This window comes from Narcine bancroftii, chromosome 11 (genome assembly GCF_036971445.1).
Source record: "Narcine bancroftii isolate sNarBan1 chromosome 11, sNarBan1.hap1, whole genome shotgun sequence".
Taxonomy (NCBI): Eukaryota; Metazoa; Chordata; class Chondrichthyes; order Torpediniformes; family Narcinidae; genus Narcine; species Narcine bancroftii.
In genome coordinates, this window is record NC_091479.1 from 65815731 (window position 1) to 65836488 (window position 20758).

At 42.7% G+C, this 20758-nt stretch overlaps 1 protein-coding gene and 1 long non-coding RNA gene across 5 annotated transcripts in view; both read right to left on the reverse strand.

Moving 5' to 3' along the window:
* The window catches only part of large1 (LARGE xylosyl- and glucuronyltransferase 1), a 383521-nt gene that overhangs the window by 68861 nt on the left and 293902 nt on the right, over positions 1-20758 (reverse strand). The gene's annotated exons all lie outside the window — the stretch shown is intronic.
* On the reverse strand, positions 1714-14936 carry LOC138745521 (uncharacterized). Its single transcript, XR_011346319.1, has 2 exons — positions 14627-14936; positions 1714-1898 (listed from the first exon to the last, which is right to left on the reverse strand). It is a non-coding gene; the product is annotated as an uncharacterized lncRNA (long non-coding RNA).

Consider the following 20758-nt stretch of genomic DNA (forward strand, 5'->3'; position numbering starts at 1 on the left):
ATTGAGTACAGATGTAAATGTCTGAATAATTCTTTAAAAAAAACAAGTCAGTAAATTTAAATGATTCTTGGACCGAGCAGCAGAATGCACTTAAAATTTCCAAATAATTAAAATTATATTTGCTTATTTAGCCACTGTACAAGAGTGACTTTGAGAAACAACATGAAGCAATAAAAGTAGCCGTAACAGAACTGCTAGAAAATAACACATGCTCTCACTTAACATGAGGATGTTATAATATCCAGCAAATACCATGATTCACATACAGAGTATACATTACGTCTAATTTACTCATTCATGAAATTATAAGACATTTTTGGACAGCTTGTGGAAACATTAACTGAAAGACAATGTTTCCGGTGACAAATGACAAGGGGAACATGAAAATAATCAAATAACTACAGCACTGGGGTTGCTGTGCACTGAGGGAAATAACAGACGGACCCCTCCCACTACATCACCCTCTTCCCCCACCACCCCAACCCCAACCCCATTCACATAATTGGGTGCAACATCGGTCAATTTGTATAGAACACAAAGAAGAGTGAAACAAAGCTGAACAAACAGTGTAAACTCCAAACAGTGATGTTGTGACTAAAAGGAGAAGGGTCAGAAGGAATGGATAGGAATGGCAGGGCTACAGCTGGTGCAGACCCGGGAGAATGGAGACGTAGCACTGCACCGAAGGGTTCAACTGCCTGCTCTTAATGCTGGCAACTCCATATGTGTAAGTAAATTCCTGCAGCTATGGGGGTTTATGCCCAAGAGAGTGGTGCCTGTGCTTGGCAACGACCACAGACCAGCACAGGGCATCAGTGAAGGGGAGAAACACCCCTCAACGAGAAGGAGCAGCAGAAAAGATGACCCAAGACGGTGAACCAGGAGGGGGCTCAGCGGCTGAGAGACCTGCACAGGCCGCGGGTGACTGGCAGTCGGGCTCATGGGAACCAGGGATTGGAACCAGGATTCGAAAGGGTGCTGAGGGCAGGAAGGGCTCCTGAAGGGCATCGGATGCCGACGGCTTCCTGGTCGTGTCAGAGGTTGCCGATGGATCGAACGCACTGGAGGCAAATCCACGGGCACTCGATGCCTCTGAAGGGACTCTCTTTTTCCTCTCTTCTGAACTATAAGGGGCACCGGCAAGACTACTGGCTACCCTTTGTCTGTGTTATGGCAGGCAGAAGTTAAAGTATAGGGGGTGGTTGACGCAACGCCTTCACAGCGCCAGCGATCGGGACCGGGGTTCAAATCCCACATTATCCGCAATGAGTGAGTACATTCTCCCCGTGTCTGCATGGGTTTTCTCTGTGGGGCTCCGGTTTCCCACCATTTGAAATGCACAGGGAGGTAATTGGGTGTAAACTGGGCGTGGGCCGAAATGGCCTGTCACCCTCCTGTATACCTAAATCATAAATAAAGGAACTTTGAAAAGTGCTAAGTTTTAAATGTCCACTTAAGAGACACAAGGTTACTGGATGTTAATTTTTGTCTTAATGCCCCTGGGCTTTGAAATGAGAGAGGTAGGGGCCAGACAGGGCAAGGAGGTGGCAAAAATTAGGTATAACTCAGAATGATTATCTTCGAGTGTGGATGTGAGGAGATGAAGCAACAGCTGGGTTGACTGCAACATTACTAAGATTGAATATGGCCACATCAATTGTTCCCTTAAACAAAGACTCCTGCTGATACCATGTACTCTGCAAGGTGTCAGTATTGTGCCAATATATTTTATTCTGAGGCTCGATACTGTCAACCAGTCTGCAGCTCTTCTGAACTGAAGTCTACTGCTACCAACTCAATATTTTAGTAAAAAGTGGCATAAGGTTGAGATACCTTTTACTCAGGGGCTTAAAATAATTTCTCAGTCTTCTGTGGATGGAAGAAACACAAGACCTGGACTGGAAAACAGAGAAACTTGCCAGTTAAAAGCAACCCACCCATTCAGTGAAATAAACAGATTCATCTCAATATAAAACCGCTTTTGCTTTCTCACACAAAAGGTACAAGATGTGGGTCAGGGAGAAACATCTTTTTAAATTTAGACACGAGCCCTTACCGCCCAATTGACGTCCATCTTGAAAGTATTTGTTTTTCCACATGACTTTCCATAACCTCACAAATACACCCAGATTGGTGATAAACACTACTAAATCATTACTGGAAGTAACAGAGAAGCTGGCATGCATCATTCATCCCATCTTCCCCTAGAGGGTGAAGGTCTATGACCTGAGGAGCTGTCCAACCTGGTATGTTTTCTCACTGCTGTTCCATCCTTAGATCATTATCTCTGGCCCCCTTAGGCCCAAGGAATAGACCAAGAAAACCATGAGTGCTGTTAATCCCATGTGTCATTCATGTTTTCTCCATTGAGAAGTCTGGAGGTCATGCTGCGGTGGTTAGGGAATGGCTGAAACATATACGGCAGGAATGTCAGGTAGGTCAAATTGAGAGATGGAGAGTTGCAGTGGGAGATGGGACGATGGATAGATCTGTAGACAAGTTGAATTACCCAACAAGAAAGGTGACCATGGCGGCGAGACTGGCGTGGACCTCCAAGGCTGAAGGACTCCCACCAGGGGCCTGGACTGGGATTGGTGAGGGTGCCGACAGCGAGCAAGTCTGTCAAAGGGGTCCATGCATAGGTGGTTTCCAGATGGCATTGGAGGCTCAGAATGCTGAGCTTGGGTTCACTTCTGAAAGGGACAGGAAGATGCGAGGCTGCGACCGTCACGGGAGCACAGAGAGGGGAAGCCAAGGACTCTCGGGGTCTCTAACGGGACTCCCTTTTGCTTCTCTTTCTGTGATTGGTGGGGGCGCCGGGCGAGTGATACGTCTGGATGCCTTTATGACAAACAAAAGTTGGCAAGTTTTGTGCATACTGCAAACAACAGTAAACAAATCTTAATTCATTGAGAGGGGGAATAGGGAAGCAAGACACGGAACCAATGACTGAACTCCGGATCAAGCGGAAGTTATTTATTTGGGACCATGTGACATCTTTGAAGGAGTGGAGCTGGAAATAGCACGTTTCACCTGGAATAACACCAAGGGAAGGCAGAGTCATTGAGTCGTAGAGCATGAAAATAGGCTCTTCGATCCATCAAGTTTGTGCTAACTATCAAGCGCCCATTTTATTCTCCCCACATTCTTCCCCCTCAATTCAACCACTTATCTACAAGCCAGGGGCAATTTATAGTGGCCAGGTAATTCACCAACCCCCATCTCTATGGGGTGTGGGAAGAAGCTGTTTTGTTGAGAAAGAGTCAGGTTTGGTGGGATTCAAAGAGAGACAAATCTTGGCACGTGTTTGCAATCAAACATAACTTCATTAACACAACAATTTATAAGGGAACGTGGGAAAATTTGTGACGGGAAATAAACGGGGGAGAAGATTAAACAGTACACAATTATTAATTCACGCAGGCGATGCAGACAATCGCACCCTATAAGCAGGGGTTATACACACCCTCCCGGACCCCTGAATAAGAGGTGGATCTGGTACCACTGTACCTGCAGGGGTATATGCACGCTCTTGGACCCCTGGCTCTACTGCCAGTATTGATCTATAGCAATTTGAGCTATCACAATATCATGGTTCAGCTTCAGTGCAATGTGCACTTTACCTGCAACCCTTCCAAGCGATGTCTACTGTAGCGACCTAGCATGGAGTGGTGCCCGGGGCTATCACAACAAGGTAAGAGAGAGTGAATGTTCTGTGTTGGTGCTAAATACAGGGCTCTAACCGATAAGGATGCCAGGTGATTTGAACCAGCAGTGGCAAGGTGTGCACTGACTAGTGGTCGGAGCCTAATCCTAACTGACACTCCACCTGAGGAAGGAAAATGGCGGCGGGGGTACAGCCTGCAGCGGCTGCTCTGGGCTACGGTTGCTGCAGGACCTCACAAGCTGGAGCCGTGTTCAACTTTTAATTTGATTAAGTTGGACTTTGTATCACAGTGAGTCGTGCATTGCAAGTGGGAGGTGCTGAACAGGAGCCGTTCCATGCCAATCCCGTGAAGTTGTGGAGAATCCGTCCGCTGAAGAGCAGAGCTTCAGGCGTAGTCTAGAGGAGGAGGTCGAGCCGCTTTGTGCTGATGTGGCCCAGTGGGTTTTTGTACTCTCCAGGTCAACATCGAGGGTGTCCGCTGCTAACGTTCAAGAGGAGTGGATAGAGTGGCGGAGTCAGAATTGGCGTCCGGTTGTGACTGGAGCTGCAGAGCTGTGCCATGTTCATAGGTCTAGAGATGGGTGGCCCTGGGCCTCATCGCAGCGAATTCGGAGATCTAGAAGATGCATTGTCCTGGGCCTTGTGGCGATCGGCACGGGAGCTATTGGGAGCTCCGTAAACTATGTCTGTGAGGTTGTCTGTTTCCCCTAATGCTGGTGGACTTTTAACAACTTGTCCTGGAGGGGTCGGTGACCTGAACTGTATAGGCTGGGCGACTGCCAGCCCGCAGCGGCCCCTCAGGATCAGGGGAACGTCCTTCTCCACTTACATTGAGTTTGCCAACAGGCTTTACTTGTGCCATTGTCTAATCTCTGAAAAATTAATTGTATGTAGAACTGCTTTTGTGAAGCAGTTTTTATAAAATCACTTGTGATCTCAGGAACTTAATTCATGATTTAATTCTGTGGCACTTGGTGTTAAAGTGACTTTGTCCACAACTTTGAATGAAACCAAAAGCACACCACGTACTGAGAGGTGATGGGACTTCTGAATGAGTTTCAGACGGGGTGGGGGGGGCACATGATGGCCAGCAGTAGGCAGGGAGGCTATGCCCCCTTCGCACACAACAGAAGTCCAGATAGTCACAGGAAGAATGTGCAAACTCCACACAGACAGCAGGTTAAGTCCGGATGAACATGGGTCTCTAACCTTTCAAAGGTGGAAGTTGTCTCTCTGGGGCAGCATGGCTAGCGTGCCAATTATGCCACACCGTTACAGTGCCAGCAATTGGGAGTGGGATCAAATCCCATGCTGTACGTCCTCCTGTTCAAAATGTACCGGGGATTGTAGGTTAACTGGATGTAATTGGGCAGCATGGGCTCATGGGCCAGAATGGCCTGTTACCGCACTGTAGGTCTAAAAAAGATGATTGGTAAGCAAGGAATCAGCTTCAGGTTGACCGGGACTGTTCTAGAGAAAAACCGAGGAGATCAAAGTAAAACAAATTATAAACTGATGTTGAAGCTACCCTGGGAGAGTCACAGCAGCTCTCAGCTACCCCGATGCATGATATGACCCACATCCATCCTTGCCCAGGGACTGATGCCTCACATGAATTGACCTAGATTTAATCCAATCCTCAGCAAAAGCAACAGGTTACAGATTAATCTCTTTGCAATGATTACACAATTATCTAGGAGATCACACCAAGACACAAGAGCATCTTGTCCGTGAACTACTCTTCGCAGACGATGCCGCATTAGTTGCCCATTCAGAACCAGCTCTCCAGCGCATGACGTCCTGTTTTGCGGAAACTGCCAAAATGTTTGGCCTGGAAGTCAGCCTGAAGAAAACTGAGGTCCTCCACCAGCAAGCTCCCCACCATGACCACCAGCGCCCCCCACATCTCCATCGGGCACACAGAACTCAAAACGGTCAACCAGTTTACCTATCTCGGCTGCACCATTTCATCTGATGCAAAGATCGATAAAGAGATAGACAACAGACTCGCCACGGCAAATAGCGCCTTTGGAAGACTACACAAAAGAGTCTGAAAAAACAACCACCTGAAGAAACACACAAAGATCAGCGTGTACACAGCCGTTGTCATACCCACGCTCCTGTTTGGCTCCGAATCATGGGTCCTCTACCGGCATCACCTATGGCTCCTAGAACGCTTCCATCAGCGCTGTCTCCGCTCCATCCTCAACATTCATTGGAATGACTTCATCACCAACATCGAAGTACTCGAGCTGGCAGTGTCTGCAGCATGGAATCCATGCTGCTGAAGACCCAACTGCGCTGGGTGGGTCACGTCTCCAGAATGGAGGACCATCGCCTTCCCAAGATTGTGTTCTGTGGCGAGCTCTCCACTGGCCACCGAGACAGAGGTGCACCAAAGAAGAGGTATAAGGACTGTTTAAAGAAATCTCTTGCTGCCTGCCACATTGACCACCGCCAGTGGGCTGATATCGCCTCCAACCGTGCATCTTGGCGCCTCACAGTTCGGCGGGCAGCAACCTCCTTTGAAGAAGATCGCAGAGCCCACCTCACTGACAAAAGATAAAAGAGGAAAAACCCAACACCCAACCCCAACCAATCAATTTTCCCTTGCAGCCACTGGATCCGTGCCTGCCTGTCCCACATCGGACTTGTCAGTCACCAACGAGCCTGCAGCAGACATGGACATACCCCTCCATAAATCTTTGTCCGCGAAACCAAGCCAAAGAAAGGAGCTGATTGTTATCGTAATCCTGTGGTGGTGGAAGGGATAGAGGTAAAGTGGGAAAAAAAAATCCCTTCAAACATAGCAGAACTGATTTGCATGTGTCATGGGGATGTTACGTCATTAAATTGGGAAGGGCAGTGAAACGTTAACACCTCAAAGACATAGGGAAAGGGGTTTGTACTGCAAAGATAGAAAGAAATTCTCTGTAAATCCAGGAGCCATGTGAATTAGGTGGTCCTGGACTGGACTGACAACTAGCTGGAGTGTTCACAGACATTTTCAACCTCTCATTGCTGCAGTCAGAAGTTCCCACCTGCTTCAAAAGGGCATCAATCATCCTGGTGCCCAAGAAGAGTAGGGTGAGCTGCCTCAATGATTATCGCTCAATGGCACTAATATCAACTGTGATGAAATGCTTTCAGAGACTGGTCATGGCCAGAATTAACACATAACAAAGCAAAGATCTGGAACCACTGCAATTCACCCATCGTCACAATCGCTCCACAGCAGATACAATATCGCCTGCTCTCCACTCAACTTGGGATCACCTCAAAAACAGTGATTCATACATATGGCTGCTCCTCATCGACTACCACTACTCGGCCTTCAACACCATTATTCCCTCAGTACTGGTCAAGAAGCTACAAACTCTAGGCTTCTGTATCCCACTCTGAAACTGGATCCTTGACTTTCTCATCAGAAGACCACAGTATGAATTGGAAACAACGTCTCCTCCTCACTGATTATCAACACAGGTGCACCCCAAGGATGCGTGCTTCGCCACTGCTCTACTCATTGTACACCCATGACTGTGTGGCCAGGCACAATTCCAATGGCATCTACAAGTTTGCCGATGATACCACAGTTGTTGGAAGAATCACAAACGACAATGAGGAAGTGTAGAAGAGGGAGATCGATCAGCTCATTAAATGGTGTAATGACAACTTTGCATTCAATGCTCAAACCAAGGAGATGACTGTGGACTTCAGGAGAAAGTCAGGATAAGACGATTCAGTTCTCATTGAGGACTCAGTAGTGGAGAGGGTCAAGAACTTCAAATTCCTGGATGTCAACATCTTGAAGGATCTGTCCTGGAGCCTCCACATTGATGCAATCACAAAGAAGGCTCGCCAGAGGCTATACTTTTTTTAAAATTTTTTTATTTTTCACACCATAAACCACATTGACCATAATACATACATTTTCCTTTTCAAATATATACAGTGTCATTTTCTCCCCCCACCCCTCCTCCCATCCCACCCTCCCTACCTCCCCCCCATCCATTTAAAGTACAAAATCTAAGATACATTAAACCAGTCAAACAATGTTGTCATTCAATAAAAATAAACAAGAAATTCCACTGAGTCAATTCTTTTCATTTCCTTCTCCTTTCGTTAATTTAGGTAGTGAATGTCCCCGGTAGGTTTTCTCTATTGTGTTTCATGTAAGGCTCCTATATTTGTTCAAATATTTCAATATTATTTCTTAAACTATATGTTATTTTTTCTAATGGAATACATTTATTCATTTCTATATACCATTGTTGTATTTTCAAATTATCTTCCAATTTCCAGGTTGACATAATACATTTTTTTGCTACGGCTAGAGCTACCTTAACAAATCTTTTTTGTGCACCATCCAAATCAATTCCAAATTCTTTGTTTTTTATGTTACTTAGGAGGAAGATCTCTGGATTTTTTGGTATATTGTTTTCTGTAATTTTATTTAATATTTGGTTTAGATCTTCCCAAAATTTTTCTACTTTCTCACATGTCCAGATTGCATGAATTATTGTTCCCATTTCTTTTTTACATCGAAAACATCTATCAGATACTGTTGGGACCCATTTATTTAACTTTTGAGGTGTAATGTATAGCCTGTGTATCCAGTTATATTGTATCATACGTAACCTCGTATTTATTGTATTTCTCATCGTTCCAGAACATAATTTCTCCCATGTTTCCTTTTTTATCTTTATATTTAAATCTTGTTCCCATTTTTGTTTAGTTTTACCATTTGTTTCCTCATTCTCCTTTTCTTGCAGTTTAATATACATATTTGTTATAAATCTTTTCATTATCATTGTATCTGTAATCACATATTCAAAGTTACTTCCCCCTGGTAACCTCAGACTGCTTCCTAATTTGTCCAAGTAGGATCTCAGTTGGTAATATGCCAGCACTGTATCTTGAGTTATATTGTATTTATCTTTCATTTGTTCAAAGGATAATAATCTATTTCCTGAAAAACAATTTTCTATTCTTTTGATCCCTTTTTTCTCTCATTCTCTAAAGGAAAGGTATTGTAAAAGGGAGTAACTTATTTTGCGTCAATATTAGTTTTGGTAATTGGTAATTTGTTTTATTCCTTTCTACATGAATCTTTTTCCAAATATTAAGTAGATGATGTAATACTGGAGAACTCCTACATTGTACCAATTTTTCATCCCATTTATATAATATGTGTTCAGGTATCTTTTCCCCTATTTTATCTAATTCTAATATAGTCCAATCTGGCTTTTCTCTTGTTTGATAAAAATCTGATAGGTATCTTAATTGTGCGGCTCTATAATAATTTTTTAAGTTTGGCAGTTGTAAGCCTCCTTGTTTATACCATTCTGTTAATTTATCTAGTGCTATCCTCGGTTTCCCCCCTTTCCATAAAAATTTCCTTATTATTTTCTTTAACTCCTTGAAGAATTTCTCTGTCAAGTGTATTGGCAATGCCTGAAATAGGAATAATATCCTTGGGAAAATGTTCATTTTAATACAGTTTATCCTTCCTATTAGTGTTAATGGTAAATCTTTCCAATGCTCTAAATCGTCCTGCAATTTTTTCATTAGTGGATAATAATTGAGTTTATATAGATGGCCGAGATTTTTATTTATTTGTATACCTAGGTATCTTATTGCTTCCATTTGCCATCTGAATGGTGATTCCTTCTTAAATTTTGAGAAATCCGCATTATTCATTGGCATTGCTTCACTTTTATTTACGTTAATCTTGTAACCCGACACTTCTCCATATTCCTTCAATTTCTTATATAATTCTTTTATTGATAGTTCTGGTTCTGTTAAGTATACTATAACATCATCCGCAAATAAACTGATTTTATATTCCTTGTCTTTTATTTTTATCCCTTTTATATTATTTTCTGTTCTTATCAATTCTGCTAGTGGTTCTATAGCTAATGCGAACAATAAGGGTGATAGTGGGGATCCCTGCTGTGTTGACCTGCTTAAGTTAAATTGCTTTGATATATATCCATTTACTGTCACTTTCGCCAATGGCCCCTTATATAATACTTTAATCCAATTAATATACTTCTCTGGTAAACTGAATTTTTGCAATACTTTGAATAAATAATTCCATTCTACTCTGTCAAAGGCCTTCTCTGCGTCTAAAGCAACTGCTACTGTTGGTGCTTTACTCCCTTCTACTGCATGAATTAAGTTAATAAATTTACAAATATTGTCTGTTGTGCGTCTTTTTTTAATAAATCCAGTTTGGTCTAGATTTACCATTTTCAGTACCTGTTCTGCTAATCTGTTTGCTAATAGTTTAGCTATTATCTTATAATCTGTGTTAAGTAATGATATTGGTCTATATGACACTGGTGCGAGTGGAACTTTCACTTGCTTTAGTATTACTGTAATTATTGCTGTTTTACATGAATCTGGTAAGCTTTGTGTTTTATCAATCTGGTTGATTACTTCCAGGAGGGGAGGAATTAATAAATCTTTAAATGTTTTATAGAATTCTATTGGGAATCCATCCTCTCCTGGTGTTTTATTATTTGGTAATTTTTTTATTATCTCTTGTATTTCTACTATTTCAAATGGTTCTGTTAATTTATTTTGTTCCTCTATTTGTAATTTTGGTAGTTCAATTTTAGTTAAAAAATTCATCTATTTTCCCTTCTTTTTCAGTTTGGTATAATTGTTCATAGAATTCTCTAAAGTTTTCATTAATCTCCGTTGGATTATATGTGATTTGTTTGTCTTTTTTCCTTGATGCCAATACCATTTTCTTAGCTTGTTCTGCCTTAAGCTGCCATGCTAGAATTTTGTGCGTTTTTTCCCCTAATTCATAATATTTCTGTTTTGTCTTCATTATGTTCTTCTCCACCTTATATGTTTGTAGTGTTTCATATTTTATTTTTTTATCTGCCAATTCTCTTCTTTTAGTTGTATCTTCCTTCATTGCTAATTCTTTTTCTATATTTACTATTTCCCTTTCCAACTGCTCTGTTTCCTGATTATAGTCCTTCTTCATCTTGGTTACATAACATTATTTGCCCTCTAATGAACGCTTTCATTGCATCCCATAGTATAAACTTATCTTTCACTGATTCCGTATTTATTTCAAAGAACATTTTAATTTGTCTTTCAACGAATTCTCTAAAATCCTGCCTTTTAAGTAGCATGGAGTTTAATCTCCATCTTGGAGGGATGTCCTCTAACTCTACTGTCAATATCAAGGGTGAATGGTCCGATAATATTTTAGCTTTATATTCTGTTTTTCTTACTCTATCTTGCATACGAGCTGATAACAAAAATAGGTCTATTCTTGAGTATGTTTTATGTCTACCCGAGTAATATGAATATTCCTTTTCATTTGGGTGTTGTTTCCTCCATATATCCAAAGGTTGCATTTCTTCCATCGATTTAATTATAAATGTGGTTACTTTGTTCTTTCTGTTAATTTTTTTCCCAGTTTTGTCTATATTTGAATCCAAATTCAGGTTGAAATCCCCTCCTATTAATATGTTCCCTTGCATATCTGCTATCTTCAAAAAAATATCTTGCATAAACTTTTGATCTTCTTCGTTAGGTGAATATACATTGAGTAGATTCCAAACCTCCGAATATATCTGACATTTTATCATTACATATCTCCCTGCTGGATCTATTATTTCCTCTTCTACTTTAATTGGCACATTTTTACTAATTAATATAGCTACTCCTCTTGCTTTTGAATCATACGACACTGCTGTTACGTGTCCTACCCAATCTCTCTTTAATTACTTGTGCTCCAATTCAGTTAAATGTGTTTCTTGCACAAATGCTATATCAATTTTTTCTTTTTTCAGTAAATTTAGCAGTTTCTTCTTTTTAATTTGGTTATGTATTCTGTTAATATTTAAAGTCATATAGTTCAGCGTAGCCATTTCATACTTTGTTTATCTTCCCTTTCCGTTTCTCCATCATCACCTTTCCTTCTTATCCATTTCTGCTTCCTTGTTTTGAACACTTTATAAGACAACATTTCTAAAACATCAAACATTTTCCTTATTCTCCTATTTAAAACTTCTTTAACCCCATTCTCCCCTCCCCCTCCTGAGTTGCCCTTTATCCCTTGTCGGGCAACCACATCTCCCCTCTCCATTTGGATTTGCGAATTCACTCGCAAACGTCAACTGATTTTGTAGTGACTGTAACTCCTCCCCACCCAGCCCCCCCAGAAAAGATTTCAATTTTCATATGTAACAAAGGTCACTCTTTTAATTCCCTCCTTATTCCCTCTATTCCCTTTCCCTCCCTTATTAATTCTTGTCTATACTCTATATATTTTCCTCTAAATACGGTTACATTCATGTATACACACTATATATACACACACATATACCCATTTATACACATACATATAGTTCGTGGTCATTTTTACTCTCATTACATGTCTTCATCTCTCTGCTTGTTTTGTAGTTGTTCTGCAAATTTCCTTGCTTCCTTTGGATCCGAGAATAGTCTGTTTTGTTGCCCTGGAATAACTATTTTAAGTACCGCTGGGTACTTTAACATAAATTTATATCCTTTTTTCCATAAGATCGTTTTTGCTGTATTGAACTCCTTCCTCTTCTTCAGGAGTTCAAAACTTATGTCTGGATAGAAAAAAAATTTTTGACCTTTATATTCCAGTGGCTTTTTGTCTTCTCTTACTTTCTTCATTGCTTTCTCCAATATATTTTCTCTTGTTGTATATCTTAAGAATTTTACTAAAATGGATCTTGGTTTTTGCTGCGGTTGTGGTTTCGGGGCTAAAGTTCTACGTGCCCTCTCTATTTCCATTTCTTCCTGTGATTCTGGTCTTCTGTCATATTCTTGCCTTCTTCATCTTCCTTAAGGCCCACTATCTTTATATTATTTCTTCCATTATAGTTTTCTATTATATCTATCTTCTGAGCTAACAGCTCATGTGCCTCTTTAACTTTTTTATTAGATTCTTCTAATTTCTCTACTTCCATTTCTACAATTGTTTCTCGTTCTTCCATATTTTCCACTCTTTTTCCTATCTCTGCATGGCCATTACCATTTTATTCATTTTTTCTTCTGCATTCATGATTCTTTTTATCTCATTAAATTCTTGTAATTGCCATTCTTTCACTGATTCCATATATTCTTTAAAAAAAGATACATCCATTGTCTTGCCTTTCTCTTCTTCTTCCACTTCTTTCTGTTCTTCTTCTTCTTCCTCTGGGTTGACCATCTGTTGTTTCCTTGTTTTCTTTTTACCCTCTTCTTTCTTGTTGTCGTTATTGTCTGTGTTTTGCACCTGCTGCTGTGTTGCAGGTGTCTCTCTCAGCTGTGGAGATCGACTCCGCAGCTGTTCCCCCCTCCCGTCAGTGTGTTTTTTTTCATGCGCATCGCGCATGTGCGACTCTTCGTGCATGCGCGGTTGCGCACTTTTACTCGGCTCTGCGAGCCATTTTTGTAGTCCCGAGCCCGGGACTTCCACTGACCTGAGGGAGCGGGCTTCTCTCTCCGCGGCGGGCCTCTTTGGACAGGTAAGGCCTTCACCTTCTTCTTCCGACATTCTTTCTTCCTCTTTTCTTCCCGTTGTTTTCGACTTTTCTCTCTTCACTGCCATTTTCTTCTCACCTTTATTTTTACTTTATTATAAATTTTAATCTTGTACCTTTGTGCTTTGTGTGTTTTTTTTTTAACTTTTCGGGAGAGGGCTGGAATTCCCTGACCGGCCACTACTCCATCACGTGACTCCCCCCAGAGGCTATACTTTATGAGGTGCCTGAGGAGATTCAGTATGTCACTGACGACTCTCGTAAACATCTGTAGCAAGGAGAGCGTTCTGGCTGGTTGCATCACTGCCTGGTATGAAGGCGCCAAATCTCAAGACAAGAATAAACTCCAGAGGGTTGTTAACTCGGCCTGTTATATCACAGACACCAGACCTCACTCCATTGAAGGCATCTACATGAGGTGGTGTCCTAAAAAAGCAGTCTCTATCCTCAAAGACCCCCACCACGCAGGCCAGGCCCTCTTCACTCTGCTACCATTAGGGAAAAGGTACAGGAGCCTAAAGACGAGCACTCAGTGGCACAAGGACAGCTTCTTCCCCGCTGCCATCAGATTCCTGAATAATAAATGAACCAAAGACACTGCCTTACCTTCCGTGCACTATTATTTTCATTTTTATATTATTGTTGTAAGATGGTTCACAATATGTACGTTTGCCCTGTGATGCTACCGCAAAACCCTGGTATTGCCATAGCTCAAATTGCTATAGATTAATACTGGCAGTAGAGCCGCCACTCTCAACCGATTAGGGGACCGAGGGCGTGTGTATACACCTGGGGGTACAGTGGTACCACATCTACCTCCTCTTTTCAGGGGTTTGGGAGGGTGTGTATAACCCCTGCTTGTAGTGTGCGAATGTCTGCATCACCTGCGTGAATTGTGCACTGTTTAATGTTCTCCCCTGTTGGTTCCCCGTCACAAATTTTCCCACGCTCCCTTGGAAATTGTGTGCGTATGTTGCCACGCTCCCTTATAAATTGTTGTTAATAAAATTACGTTTGATTGCAAGCCCTTGTGTCTAGACTCTCAATCTTACTTCAAATTATATCTTAACAAAAGGAAGTGGAAAGTGTGAGAGAGTGTTGTGAACCTCAGGGGGAGTAAAGAAAGAGGAAAAGGGGCTGATGAGCTGGCATTGAGCCTGCCAGAATGGCCTCCTGTGTCATCAGAGAAGCAGTGAGAGAGAGGGGGGGGGGAGGGGTGGAGAAAAGAGAGAGAGAGAAATTTAGGGATTTGTGGTTGCTGAACCAAAGTGCACAGATCACTAAGCCCAGAGCCAATTAGTGAATACAAGTTTGGATACAAGCAGCAGTTTTATGTCGGCTCAGTTAGTCAGGGTGAAAGGTGTAGAAGCCTCCCAGGGAGGATTCGTGCCCAGTTACGCGCAAATTCCCAGGGGAAGAAGACAAAACTCACCATTTCAGCACGGCTAACAGGCCCTTTCGTCCTACGAGTCGGTGCCGCCCAATCACACCCAATTAATCAACAACCACCACGCCCCCCACCCCGGGAAGTTATGAACGGTGGGAGGAAACGCACATAGCCCCAGGGAGAATGCACAAGGTCCTTACAGACAGCGCTTGTCACGAGTAAATAAAATTGCTGAACAGCTGCAATGGAAAGAGTCATTTCTTGTCTTGTGCAATTTAAGCCCAGGATCTTCAATTTCAGAGACTATTCAAGCCAATCTCTCATACCAAAATTTAAAGACAATTCCTAAAGCAAGCTGCTGCCTCTTTAGCAACCAGTTGTTTCTGTTGCCATGGCAAACTTCACAGGCATTGTCACATCCATTTATTACTGCATGGAAATTGTCAAGTCAAACTGCTTTAAAGTTCTCTTCAATTTGTCATGGTTTAGAGGAAAAAAATAAGTTCCAGGAATGGGTTTGAATGATTATCCCAAGCACTAGATTAGACCCGTGCCTCTCTGAGAAGATAGGTGAATCTGATTTTGTTATGTACTTCTAAGCTCCAGGGTCTTCCTTTGAGGGCCAATGATTAACCATCAGGCTGTAAATCAGTGGTTCTCAAACTTTTCTTTCCACTCACATCCCATTTTAAGTATTCCCTATCCCATTGGTGCTCTGTGATTAGTAAGGGATTGCTTAAGGTGGTCGGTGAGTGGGAAGGGAAGGTTGAGAATCACTGCTCTAGACCCAATTGGCACTGAAATATTTTGCATGAGAGAAATTGTCATGGGCCTATTTCCTTTGGAGTTCTGAAACCGTGCACATAACGAGTCAATTAGATACAATTAAAACAATGATTTTCAAACTTTTTTATTTCCATTCACTAATCACAGAGCACCTATGGCATAGGGATTACTTAAGGTGGAAGGTGAGTGGGAAGGGAAGGTTGAGAATCACTGCTCTAGACCCAATTGTTACTGAAATATTTTGCTTGAGAGAAATTGTCATGGGCCCATTTCCTTTGGAGTTCTGAAACCGTGCACATAACGAGTCAATTAGATATAATTAAAACAATGATTTTCAAACTTTTTTAATTTCCATTCACTAATCACAGAGCACCTATGGCATAGGGATTACTTAAGGTGGTATGTGAATGGAAAGAAAAAGTTTGAAAACCACTGCTGTAAATTTTAAATTTAGACATGCAGCATGGCAACAGGCCATCTTGGCCCACGTGTCCATGCCGTCCAATTTACGCCCAATTAACCTACACCTCTAGTATGTATGAAGTGGTGGGAGGAAACTGGATCCCCCGGGGAGAACCTATGCAGACAAGGGGAGAATGCACAAACTCCTTATAGACAACGTGGGATTCGAACCCCAGTCCCGATCGTTGGCACTGTAAAGCTGTTACGCCAACCGTGCTGCTGAATTAACTGAAGGCACAGGCTGCCTCGAATAGCAAACAGAAGAAACCATTTTTTTAGTGCTAAACCTTGCCTCTTTGATGGTACCTTTGAAGACTTCAACGGATAATGGTGCAAAAGACACATTATTTTGGGTTTAGGTAGGAAATCGTTTTTTTTTGTTGCTCCATTTCAACCAAGGCCAACACAACAGAACACCCATGGTGGCGTTGGTAATGAACTGATCTGAAAACCCACCACCTTCTGCCACATGGGGGGACCCACACAAGCTGGTGCTTCCCTGCTCATCCTACATCTTATTTCCCCTCTGCTTTTGGACATAAATCACCTCAGCCGTTGGATTGTAGATGCTTCCACTGTTGGCTGAGAGAAGTCAGCAAGTGGCTGCCATGGCATTTACTCGGAAGGTCGGCTGGTGAGCTCAGTTATTTGACCCTTGCAGACCTTTTTTACCACTTGAATGGTAGGAGGGAAGAGATGGAAAGAGGGAAGGGGGTGCTTCAGGTGGTTCCAGCCACAGCTTCCATAAACAGCAGCGTCAGCTCTGGGGCAGAAAGTTATGAATTCACGTCACACTTGAGCTGCCCAATCAGATAGGACAGCTGCACAAATGAGACTTTAGAGCCTTTTGCAATCTGATGTGGGGTGTAGAAGTTCCATAACCCATCCCAAACAGCAGATGAGTTTCTTTCTGGAGATGCAGGCCCTTCTTTCCCACGAGCCTGCACTTCTATGTGACCGATTAACCCCACGCGTCTTTGGTATTTGGTAGGGAGCCGGAGCACTCAGAAAAAAGCCATGCAGACATGGGAAGAATGTACAAACCCTGTTCAGTGCCGGATTTGCACCTTGGTCGCTGGCACTTCAATAGCGCTCTACTAACTTCTATCCTAACTGCGCCACTCTCAGTGCGTTTCATCTATTCTGATGGACTGCCTTTGACCTAAAATATTATCACTATTTCTGGCATATTCAGTGGCTATTATAACAGATCACTTTTATCCAGCGAGAGCTAAGGTTTTTGTTTCCCTCTCCCAACGATAAAGGCAGATTATCTAATGGTGAGCACCAGTGTTTGCGGGAACGTGAGGTCACCAGATTGGGGCGGCAGCCTTTTTCCATATTGCAGGAACAGCTGGCAACCAAAGAACCTCTCGTCAGTTGGGTAAATATTCACTCAAACATCACATGGACTAGGCTTTGCAAAGGTTAAATCTATTCCCACCTGTGACTGAGAAAATGTGGTGAAGGTGAAATGTTCACTGCAGATTCTACCTTGTTCTGAAATAAATTCAATGGTCTCCAGTAAATCGAAGTTAACCGCAACTGGGGAAAATAATGAATGCCCCAAGTATCGACTCTCTTGGACAGCTTCGCTCGAGTCATCTTGCAGCTCCCAAGAACTGGAAGAAGAGACCTCCATAAAATTCGAACTTCATTCCCTTTAAAAGGACTTGCATTCTTCTGCGGGGAAACATGACAGACTGCAATGCTGGAAAACTGGAGCCACACAAAATCACAAAATTCTGCAGGAATGTGGTGAGCCCATGAACGTCAGCCTGTTGGGCCTAAACTCTTCATTGGGGTAGCCTTTAGCACTGATGAATGGTTTAAACCCGAAGCGTTGACCACCTATTGGGCTTTGTTGCCTCCCACGGATGCTGCCTGACCCAATGAGTACCTCCAGCATTTTGTGCATTGCATCTCCACGTCCTTTCCGAGACATCCCAAGGTGTCTCACAAATCTTGTAATCACTGCTGCAATTTGGGAAAGGAGGCAGCTAAGTTGCCTACATCATGCCACCTCAAAAAGTGACGTCTAATGACCAATCACTTTTTGTGACCTATAGCCCAGGTTATTAGCTCATACAACACAGAAACAGCCCTTTTGGCCCATTGAGTTCGCACTGATTATCAAGCACCCATTTACACCAATACAATTTTTCCTCCTGACATTCCTATCTCTCCCACTCCCCCCACCCCCCCACTGTTCCAATCCAACCATTCACCTACACACAGACACACAGCTACCAATTACACGATCAACACACGTTTGGGATGTGGAAGGAAACTGCAGTATCTAGAGAGGAAATCCAGGCCGCCACAGGGAATGTAGGCAAACTCCACACAGACAGCACTGGAAGTCGGGATTGAACCTGAGTCTCTGGAGCCGTGAGGCAGCAGTTCCATCCACTGCAGCACTGCCCCAGCCGCTGTGTTTGTGTCTGTCAGATCCGATCAGATTTGCTACACAGGGATGAAAGCAAAAAAATGCAGCTTAAAGAGCGTATCGACTAATGCAGGCTGGCAAACTCGATGACGTGATCATACGTAAGAAATGATAAGGAGAATTCTCTTGCTTTCTTTTGAGGAGTGAAATTGAATCTTTTACATCCAACCCAGAGCAAGTGGAGCCTCCTTTTCATGCCTCATCCACAAGCCAGTCTGGTCAGCACAATGCTATTGCCCCGCAGTGAATTGGATTCAAATCTGCTGCCGTCTCTTTGTACGTTCTCCCCATGACTGCATGTGTTTCCTCCAGGTTCTCCAATTTCCACCCATGTTCCAAAGACATGGGGTGGGGGTTTAGTTGACTAATTGGTCACATGGGTGCATTTGGGCAGCGTGTGTTTGTGGGCCTGAAGGGTTTTGTTACTGTGCTGTGTCTCTGAATTAAATTTAAATTAAAGCCCAGATTGTTGTTCTCATGTCATGATGAACAAGACCTTAATCTTGAACCTTCCGGTGCACCACAGGAGAGCCAAAGGTGTTACCAACTGAGCCACGAGTGAAACTAGTTTGCCTTCCTGAGGTTTTCTATTTAAGAATAAAAGCATAGAGAATGAATGGAGAGACCATTTGCATCCACACCCCACAAAAGTCTCTTGCTATGCATCGCAACATATAATTAACTCCTGACTGTATTTTACCATCGTGACCATTGGATTGAATTACTATGTTTAACTGGCCTTTTGGTTGAGGTGAGCATTGCTGTGGCTTGCTTTTTGCTGGTCTGTATCCTGGTCATGTTTATTTGTAAGTGACTCATAGCCTTGGTTTCCTTTCTTCTTGCCCCCGTCCCTTCAACTTCAAGTTCCAGTAATTCTCTCTCTCTCTCTCTCTCTCTCTCCACCCAGGCACAATTCAAATGTCGTCTACAAATTTGCCGACAACACCACGGTCGAATCACAGACACCAATGAGAAAGCGTGCAGCCATGAGAAAGATCAGCCCATTGAGTGGTTTCACCACGGCAACCTTGCACTCAATGTGACCAAAGCTAAGGAACTGATTGTGGACTTCAGAAAGGGGAAGCCAGAAGAACATGAACCAGTCCTCATCGAAAAGGTTAAGAATTTCAAATTCCTGGGTGTCAACATCTCCGAAGATCTATCCGGGAGCCTTCACATCGATGCGATCAAGAAGAAAGCTCATCAGTGGCTGTGCTTCATGAGGAGTTCGAGGAGATATGGTACGTCACCAAAGGCTCTGGCAGGTGTACCATGGAGAGCATTCTGACTGGTTGCATCACTGTCTGGTACGGAGGTGCCAATGCAAAGGACAAGAAACAGCTACGGAGTGTTGTGAATTTGGCCAGCGCCATCATGGGCATTAATCTTCACTCCATTAATATGACATCTATAAGAGGCGGCAACTCAAAAAAGCCTCTACGCTTCAAGACCCTCACCACCTGAAGACGAAGACCCAATGGTACAAAAACATTCTGCCAGTGGATTTCTGAGTGGACAATAAACCACAGACACTAGCTCATTTTTTAAAATATATCTTGTTTTGCACTAATTGTTTTTTAAATAATGTATTTACAGAAATTTTGCAATGGTAATGCACAATAATACTGCCTCAAAACAACAAATTTCGTGACACATGTTCATAACAATAAATTCTGATTCTCTCTCTCTCTCTCTCTCACTTGCTTCAGACAAGTCAGGACCATCTATCAATTTGTCAATTGCGCTGAAACAACAATGACATTTCATTCTCCAGGGACAGAATGGAGGAACAAACGTAATTAGATCACTGGTTCAAAGCATGATTTCCCCATGTGTCCAGATACCTCGACATGAACAGGGTTACTGTTGTAATTGGTAACGTAGTGGCATCCTTGGGTCCCATTAACATATTTATTGCCCCACACAACTGATTGCTTTGTTGGTGAGAATGCCTGTAGAGTAACACCTCTTGGGTTATAACACCCCGTCTTCTTCAGACCAAAGCTGCTAGTAACATTGAAACGGGGTTGGGCTATTTTGCTGCAGGTGTAGCCACACAGGCTTAATTCTTTTCTCGCATGTTCCATGGAAAGAAATGCTTTTTTTGCTCTGATCTCTGCAGTCACGGAGAATCCTCTGCTGCTTTAAAAAAATGCCTATTAATTGGGCTCAAAACATACCAACGGTAACCTTTTAGAACATCTAGACCAGTGGTTCGCAACCTTTTTTTTTCCACTGACATACCACTCTAGGTAATCCCTAAGCCATCGGTGCTCTGAGATTAGTCAGGGATTGCTTAAGGTTGCGTGTGAGTGGGAAGGGAAGGTTGAGAACCACAGCTCTGGACCCGATTGTTCCTGAAATATTTTGCTTGAGGAAAATGGTTATTTGGCCCATTTCCTTTGGAGTTCTGAAACCGTGCACATAATGAGCCAATTAGGGACGATTAAAACAGTGGTTTTCAAACTTTTTCTTTCCAC